Genomic DNA, 9,148 nt, shown 5'->3' with positions numbered 1-9,148 from the left:
CAACTTCGAGATCAATTTTGACCTTGATAAAGTTAGTATCTATCAAAACTCAAAACATGAAAGTTGTAGAGCGTTTTCTTGGCTTTCCACAGCATCTTGAATCATCTCAATCAGAGCTCGGATGAAAAAGTTATGCTTAAATTACGAAGCAATATCGAAACTGTCCAAAATCATCCAATTAGCTTCGTTTTGTACTTAACGCTTCCATTTGCATCCTAAATCAAAATATAAGAATAATGAGTACATTTAGGCACAAAATAAGTATAAAAGACTAAACATTAAGAAAGAAAAATATGACATTTTGCATTCTCATCACATATCTCATACGGTGTGGTAGGAACGGATTTAGAGGGAACTTTATTCAATAAATAAATCGCTGTGAGTAAGGCATCTCCCCAAAGAAACATAGGTAAATCAGTGAAGCTCATCATGGACCTGACCATATCCAATAGGGTCCGATTTCTCCTCTCTGACACCCCGTTGAGTTGAGGTGTACCCGGAGGTGTCCATTGTGAGACTATGCCGTTTTCTTTGAGATAGTCCCGGAATTCTCTACTAAGGTATTCTCCTCCTCGATCTGATCGAAGAGCCTTAAGAGGTTTTCCAATTTGTTTTTCTACTTCATTCTTGAACTCTTTGAACTTTTCAAAAGAGTCAGACTTGTGTCTCATAAGATACACATACCCATACCGTGAATAATCATCGGTAAAGGTAATGAAGTAAGAATAACGTCCCCTGGCTAGCACATCGAATGGGCCACATACATCTGTATGTATTAGGGTAAGTATTTCAGTGGTCCTCTCCCCATGTCCTACAAAGGGCAGTCTAGCCATTTTTCCTTGAAGACAGGACTCGCAAACTGGATATGACTCGGAAGTCAATGAGCCGAGAAGCCCATCTTTATCCATTTTGTTCATCCTATCCTCTCCAATATGGCCAAGTCTGAGGTGCCACAAATATCTTTGGTTTATCTCATATCTGGATCTTTTGGATCCTTTGGCACTCACATCTTGCTCGGTAACATTCACAGATACATCCATATGTAAATGATAGAGACTATCAATCATGAAACCACGTGCGACTATTTTATTTCTCAAATAAATAGAACAGCAGTGTTTGTCAAATATAAAAACATGACCTTCCTGTGCTAGACATGAAACAGAAATCAAATTTCTGCTAAGCAACAGGTACATAATAGCAGTCTCTAAGTATTAAACTAAATCCAGACGGTAGTCGCAGATGGTAGGTGCCCACAGCCACAGCAGCAACTTTTGCCCCGTTGCCAACCTGAAGGGTTACCGCACCTTCCGCCAGCCTTCTACTTTCCTTTAGACCCTGCATGGTAGTGCACAAATGAGCACTAGAACCAGAATCTATAACCCAACTAGAAGTAGAAGAAACCGTTAGATTAGTTTCAATTATGAGCAAGTCTATACCTTCTGAAGGCGTGTCACCTTTCTTGTTCTTCAGGCTCTCGAGGTATGAAGGACAGTTTCTCTTCCAGTGGCCTTCGACATTGCAGTGGAAACATTTTCCTTTGTCGTTAGCCTTTTTCTTTTGAACTTCCTTCTTTGGCTTCTTGTCTTTCTTCTGCTTCTTTGTAGGCTTCTTTTTCTTCCAAGTAGACTTTCTCTTGGAACCAGAAGTCAACTCAGCAGCAAGGACATTGCCCCTTGAACCTTTCAAGGCTCCCTCAGCAGTTACCAACATGTTGATTAGTTCAGTCTTAGTGCATTCAATCTTATTCATGTGGTAGTTTACTATAAACTGACCAAATGAATCAGGAAGTGACTGTAGGATCAAATCCACTTGCAATTCTTTGTGCATGTCCATACCGAGCTTCTCAAGCTCCTCTAGGTCCTTGATCATGGTCAGACCGTGATCATGGACAGACTGCCCCTCGCGCATCTTCGCTTTGAAGAGCCTCTTGGACACTTCAAAACGAGCTGTGCGACTCTGCTCACCATACAACTCTTGCAGGTGTGCCAGTATGTCCCTAGCAGTCTTTATATTTTCATGCTGGCATTGGAGTTCATTAGACATGGATGCCATCATATAGCATTTTACTCTAATGTCATCATCCAACCACTTTTTATGCATTTCACGCTGAACATCAGTAGGACGTGCTGGTAGTGTGGGGATATCTGAACCGAGTATGTAGCCTATCTTCTCACAGTCCAAAACTATTTTGAGATTTCTAAGCCAGTCTTTGTAATTGGTTCCGGTCAGTCGGTTGGCCTCAAGAATACGGGTCAAAGAGTTTGAAGCCGACATTGTATCTGCAGAGAGTAAAGATTTTAGTTAGATTTTTGTACTTGATCCTAATCTGTTCTAAGGTCTTTTAGAACAAATGTAACTCCCACTATTTTCTCGAATCCCTCACACTCCCCTGGTAGGAAAACGGAAATCCCACACGACTAGGGTTTCTAGTGGGTACTGCGGTCCCACCAATTTACATGCCACCTCACCTAATAGTTATTGGTGACACATAGATGGATGAGTGTACAACTCTTGTACAATGCTTCTCAAGCATGTTGCAGTGTAACTTGGTCTCTAAGCCATGAAGACCTCACCTAACAGTTATTGGTTCCATTTCTTAGTTAAGTCAGACCCACCGTATAACCGTAGGAATAAAGTCGTCATTGGGTCCTCACCTAACAGTTATTGGTGCCCAACCCCACCTTTACCCTACAACATCTCATGTCTATAGAGAGGTCCAGCCCTCCGATGCAACTTGACCACTGTGTCCAGCCGAGACAAATCAACATCAGAAAGGCCTTAGCAGCTCTACTACAGTGGAAGACCTATTGACTTAATATTGGTTAATCAGGTCTTAGTGTTTGCAACTTGAGCCCTTCATAAGAGGTAATCGAACAATTGGCCAGGTAAGCAGGTGGGAGACTCCCCTTACTCAGAGAGTAAGGTCCTAATTAAGTAACCACCTTTCATGCTTTCCTAGACAACAATTAGATCAATTAATCTAATATGACTTGCTCATGTCGGTTCACTCTCGACTTGATTGAGGAGGTTTTGATTTAGGTCTCAATTGGGTTTGCTACATCACATGTAAACCTATCTACCCGACTCGCATTCACATCTCATGCAAACGGTACATCACAGGCAGTTATAATCGCAGCATCAAATAAAGTTAAACTTTAAATAGGTGATGATCATGGATTCTAATTAGGTCGTATTACAAGCACATGCACATCAATCGATCAAGTGGTCTTCAACTCTTGAATTGGTTCTAAGCCTCCTTGATTCGATCCTTGATCAACTCTTGATCCCATCGCCATCAACCGCTTAGATCACCTTTCATCTCATGCCTTTGCTTCAACTTGATCGTTGATGTACATCACATCACAGAAATACAACCAGATGTAAAATAAAAATAAAAATAAATTACATCTCCTTTTAGGAGGCACGCAGGCCTCTCAAAACATCAAATAAGATGCATGCAAGCATCTGAAAAATTACATGACATCGCAGATCACATCGCAGGTCATTACATTTGATACCAAAAGGGTTTGAATCCTATGATCATCACCGTATGCAACAATTATAATTTTCAGATCTGAAAACTAACTGATTGTATCATGACATAGGTCGCTGATCATGCTAATCATGATTCTAAACTTTGTAATCCCATTAACAATGCAATTAGAATCATCTTTTTATCACATAAAAATCAGCATGCAAAAAATCAGCACCCCTGAAAAATCTGCATGCAGAATTTTTCAGCATGCATGATCATTCAATTTTCAGATCTAATAAGCCTTTAGATATTTAATTCTTACCTTAATCTACGAAGCCTAGGCTCTGATACCACTGTTGGGAACCCGCCCATGCCGCTGATATTTCAAAATTTTTCAGATGGCAGCGGAATCGGCATGCACGGGTTCGACGTTCATCGCCATGAACGTTGTTTCGAGACCTTTCGTAATTAGGTAGGAATTAAAACTTTTAAAAATTATTAGGAAGATCAAATCTTCACCTTGCGCGGGTAGATGATCACCGCAAATCTGAATTCGTGGTTTTGGAAGAGGGTTTCGTTTGAAGCCGTTCAAACGTCCGGCCTCTACGGGTATCCACACGAAGCAGGATCCGATCCAAGCTCTCTATCTCACCGGGGTGCTAGCTCCCTTGCAGAGATAGCTTTGATGGCTGATGTCCTCTCTTTCAATCAACTCTTGATTGCACTTGAGAGGAGGAAGAAGAAGGATGAAGAAGAGGAAGAAGATCAAATCCCTTCGCAGCTTCTTCTCTTTCACACGCGCTGAAGCCAAGGAAGAAGACCAAGAGGAGGGAGACGCCTCCTCTTCTTTTCCCCTTGCTGATGGGCGGCTGAACCAAGGGAGGAGAGGGAGAGGGTGGCCACGGCTTGGAGAGGGAGAGCTCTTCTACCTTGGGGCCGGCCCTAGTCCTCCTTTTATAAGGAGTGGAGCTCCTAACAATTAGGAGCTCCAAGACAATCTTCCAAAGAGGGAAGGGGGGCGCCGGCCCCTCTCTTCATGCCGCACACAAGGAGAGGAGGAGGGGCGTGATCCCTCCTCCTTGTGATGCCCTAATCCTCTTTCCAAAGAGGATTAGGTGCCTCTCTTATGGTTTAATCCCAATCTAATTAGGATTAGCCCAAATTGGGTTCAATCTATGCTAGTCCTAATCCAATTAGGACTTGAATGAACCATGACTCAATTGAACTCTTCAATCCTAATCCAATTAGGAGTCATGTTGATTCATTAGATTAATAATTAATTTAGACTTAAGGAATCCTAATCTAATTAGGATGTATTTAATTTTAGTCCTAATCCAATTAGGACTCTATTTGAATCCGAAGTCCTAATCCAATTAGGATTTCTAGGAATCCTACTCCAAGTAGGAATTCAATTTTAATTCAAAATTCCTAATCTCATTAGGATTGTAGGAATCCTATTCCAAGTAGGAATTCCAGTCCTACTCCAACTAGGATTCCCAGCCCTAATCCAATTAGGACTCTAGGAATCCTACCCGAAGTAGGATTTGTGTTTAAGTCTAATTAATTAATTCTCTTTGTTCCTTCTTCAACTTTTATCAATCAAATTGATTTCTTGTGATTCCTAATCACGATTTCAACCATCGGATCGGTCAATACTTCTAGTGTGTGTGACCCCATAGGTTCTATTCTGACTGGTAGTGAGATATATTGTGATCTCTATCACTATATCATTGAAAACTCCTTTCAATGGGTTGGAACGATTCCAACTCAACTCATTAGGGTTTATCGATCATCAAGATAATCCCTATGAGTCCCACCATCCACCAGTGACACCTAGCAGCATGTAGTGGCTACCCAGCAGAATAGAATGATGAACCTCTAGGTGCAGTTAACATGTGATACAATCCTACTATCATGGATCCCTACAGGACGGAGGTCATGGACAACTCGTCAAACCCCATCGTCTGTCCATATGTCAAGATTTATTCGACTTGGGTTCGATAGTGGAAAACTCTTTTCCACTTTATATTACTGCCCTGGCCAAGGTCTTAGAACTCAGTCTAACAAATCACATAGGATCACTCCTCTTCTATCAAGGTCGATAGATTCCTTATAGGTGCATATCCTACTCCTACAGTGAACCTACTGCAGCCAATCTACACTGTATGGACCCATATGGCTAGAGACCCATGTATGTGTGCAGTCAAACTACAATAACCTCACTGTGAGTAGCCGAAGCACCGCAGGTCAAAGGACCAGTCACACTACTGCAACATCAAGCAAGTCACTGACGAGTGGATAGACATCCAAGTGACTTCTTGTCTTGGTCACGCTCAGTACCCTTGTTCTCTAACAAGCACCTGCACTATCACTTCAGTGTCCCTACACTGTGGACTCAAGTCTCGTCCATCCAGAAGGAAAGTGATCTGTGCACTGATCGGATCGATCACCGTCCTCGTGATGATTCATTGATCAGGAGCTTTAGAAATTAATCACCAATGATACATGGCTCAAATTCTCAACTCTTGAGAATATGTATCATCATCTTATTAATTCCTTGGACGATTCATAGACACATAAACAATATGAATGAAAAGATGCCTTTTATTTATTCAATAATAAATAGTCAAGTACAAAATTATGTTCCCTAGAATTAATAATGTGTCAACCAGATTGGCTTCTAGGGCATACATCTAACAAAATCCTGATGATCCAAGGGCCCAAATGCAGTGAACCAAAGCCAATGGTCCAGATCTAGGTGCCATCTAATGGTCCCAGATCAAGACATCATCATCCAGGGTGCCATCCAATGGTCCAGAAGTAAGATGCCATCACCGATGGTCCAGATTCAGGCGCTGAGCAACGGTCCAGATCTTTCATCCAGAGAGCCATCCAGTGGTCCAGATTCAGGCGCTGAGCAACGGTCCAGATCTTTCATCCAGAGAGCCATCCAGTGGTCCAGATTCAGGCGCTAACCAGTGGACCAGATCCTTCATCCAGGAAGCCATCCAATGGTCCAGATGAAGGCCGCCAAACCAGTGGACCAGATCCTTCATCCAGGAAGCGATCCAATGGTCCAGAAGTGAAGGCCCTATCAACCCAATCCAATTGGGTTTAACCAACTTAAAGAAAACATTAAAACCTAATCAAATCAGGTCTAATTAAGCCAAATGGGTTTCAACTCTTTGGCTAACCCATATTAAGGTCATGATCTAATCATATTAGATCAACCAAATCTAAGAATCATATTCGAATTTAATTTGAATCAGGAGCTAGGGTTTGCAACACGTGCTAGCATGTTCATCTTGCAAACATGATCTAATCCAATTAGACCCTTGATCAATTCCCTTGTGTGTGACCCATTGGGTTCCTTATCTTAGCCAGCAGTAGTGCAGGTTGCACAGTTGACCTAACCTGATTAGAATACCTCTAATCAATTTAGGTTCAATTTAGTGCTAAACCTGACTTAGCAATCAGAACTTTCTGATGCTTTGATCTAATCAAACTCTTTGATCCGATCAACCCACAAGACCTGATTGACGTCTAGCAACGTATCATGTCTACCCGGAAGATGAGGAATGTATTGGACAAATCCAAACATACCCTTCAGTGGAAAGTTACTGTGCAATTCAATCCCTCAGTCATACTTCATCCTGAATAAGTGCATGATTATGGATCAATATCAAACTCATCACTTATTCATGTCTCTCTCAATCTTTTATATGATAATTCAAACAATGAAACATTAGAAACTCTTTCTAATATTCATTTTGCTTTGATCAAAGGCTTCTTGAATCATCATAAGATTAGAGTAAGTAGGATGTTACCTTCTCTTACTAGAAGTGACTGATTCCTTGTTGACCCTTACTCACAAACCTTCGTACAAAAATCCACCATATCCAGAATACCCCGTACACAACCAATGTCGGTGAATGAGGGTAAACCAAAACATAGCTTCAAGTGCACAAGGTACCATGGTGATCTCAGGTCTAAGGATCACTTGCACAACTCCCACTATGAGAACCATCTTTTGATATTAAGTAAGAATCCATAAGATGTTCTCATGGCTGATCATTTCAGTGAACTCATTCCTCTAATGAGCACCCACATCTTTGTATTAGTGTCTCACACAAGTGATTGTGAGATCAATCACCCTCTACATTGAGCATACATAAGATGTGCCAGTCTTTCCGATACATATTGATCCCCGACTCAAATATACAATTGACTGGAAATATTCTAAATTAGGATTTTAGGATTTTAGGTCTCACTGGTATGATCTCATCATAACCCTTAAAACCAATGTCCTAATTTATGGGGTTTCATCATCCAATAATTAAAATAGATAAACAGCAAATGATGAAACACATGCCTTTATTGATATATATCGAGTGTCAAAGTACATGATTTGGAGGATTATAAAGAGAAACCCATCAAATGATTGGCTTATAGGGCATCTAGTCTTTTCAATCTCCCACTTGCACTAAAAGCCAATCGCCCTTATATTTTAACCCCATACAATCGAAGGTGACGATTGAATTGTGCTAGTGGTAGAGCTTTAGTAAATGGGCTCTGCTATATGTTCTTTGTGTCTACTCGTTCAATCTTGCGTCTTGTCTTTCGATTATCTCTCGAACAAGGTGGAAGCGTCTCAAAATGTGCTTGGATCTATGATGAGACCTTGGTTCCTTAGCCTGTGCAACAGCTCCAGTTTATCGCAATTAAACTGGGACTGGTCTGGCAATCTCAGGAACTACACCCAGCTCTGTGATGAACTTCTTCATCCAGATTGCTTCCTTAGCAGCTTCACTAACAGCTATGTATTCTGCCTCAGTAGTTGAGTCAGCTACAGTTTGCTGTTTGGAACTTTTCCAACTCACAGCTCCACCATTCAAAGTGAAATATATCCAGAGATTGACTTGCTATCATCTGGATTAGATTGAAAGCTAGATCTGAATAGCCTTCTAGTTTCAATTCTGATCCTCCTAATCAGAAAAACATCTCTAGTCCTTCTCAAGTATTTGAGAATGCTTTTCACAATTTTTCATGATCCTCCCCGGGATCTGCCTGAAATCTACTTACCATCACCTAAGGCATAAGCTACATCAGGCCTGGACATAACATAGCTATACATGATCGACCCTACTGCTGAAGCATAGGGAATAGAACTCATTCTATTCCTCTCTTCAGATGTCTTAGGAGACATCTTCCTAGAGAGTTATATGCCATGTCCTATGGGTAAGAAACCTTTCTTACTTCCATCCATGCTGAACCTCTTCAGCACATTATCTAATGTACCTAGACTGGGACAAACCTAGCATCCTTTTAGATCTATCTCTATAGATCCTTATACCAAGTATATAGGATTGCTTCACCCAAGTCTTTCATGAAAAATTTCTTTGATAGCCAAGTCTTGACCGATTGCATCATTGGAACATCATTTCCAATGACCAATATATCGTCCACATATAATATCAGAAGACAATAGCACTCCCACTAGTCTCTTTGTACACACAAGGTTCATCTATATTTTTTATGAAGCCAAACTCTTTGACACATCATGTCAAAATAGATGTTCCAACTTCTAGATGCCTGCTTTAATCCATAAATGGATTTCTTAAGCCTACATACTTGATTTGCTCTCCCTCTTGAGACAAATCCCTCTGGCTGTGT

This window comes from Phoenix dactylifera, unplaced genomic scaffold (assembly GCF_009389715.1).
Source record: "Phoenix dactylifera cultivar Barhee BC4 unplaced genomic scaffold, palm_55x_up_171113_PBpolish2nd_filt_p 000377F, whole genome shotgun sequence".
NCBI lineage: Eukaryota > Viridiplantae > Streptophyta > Magnoliopsida > Arecales > Arecaceae > Phoenix > Phoenix dactylifera.
This window is presented reverse-complemented; position numbering follows the sequence as displayed.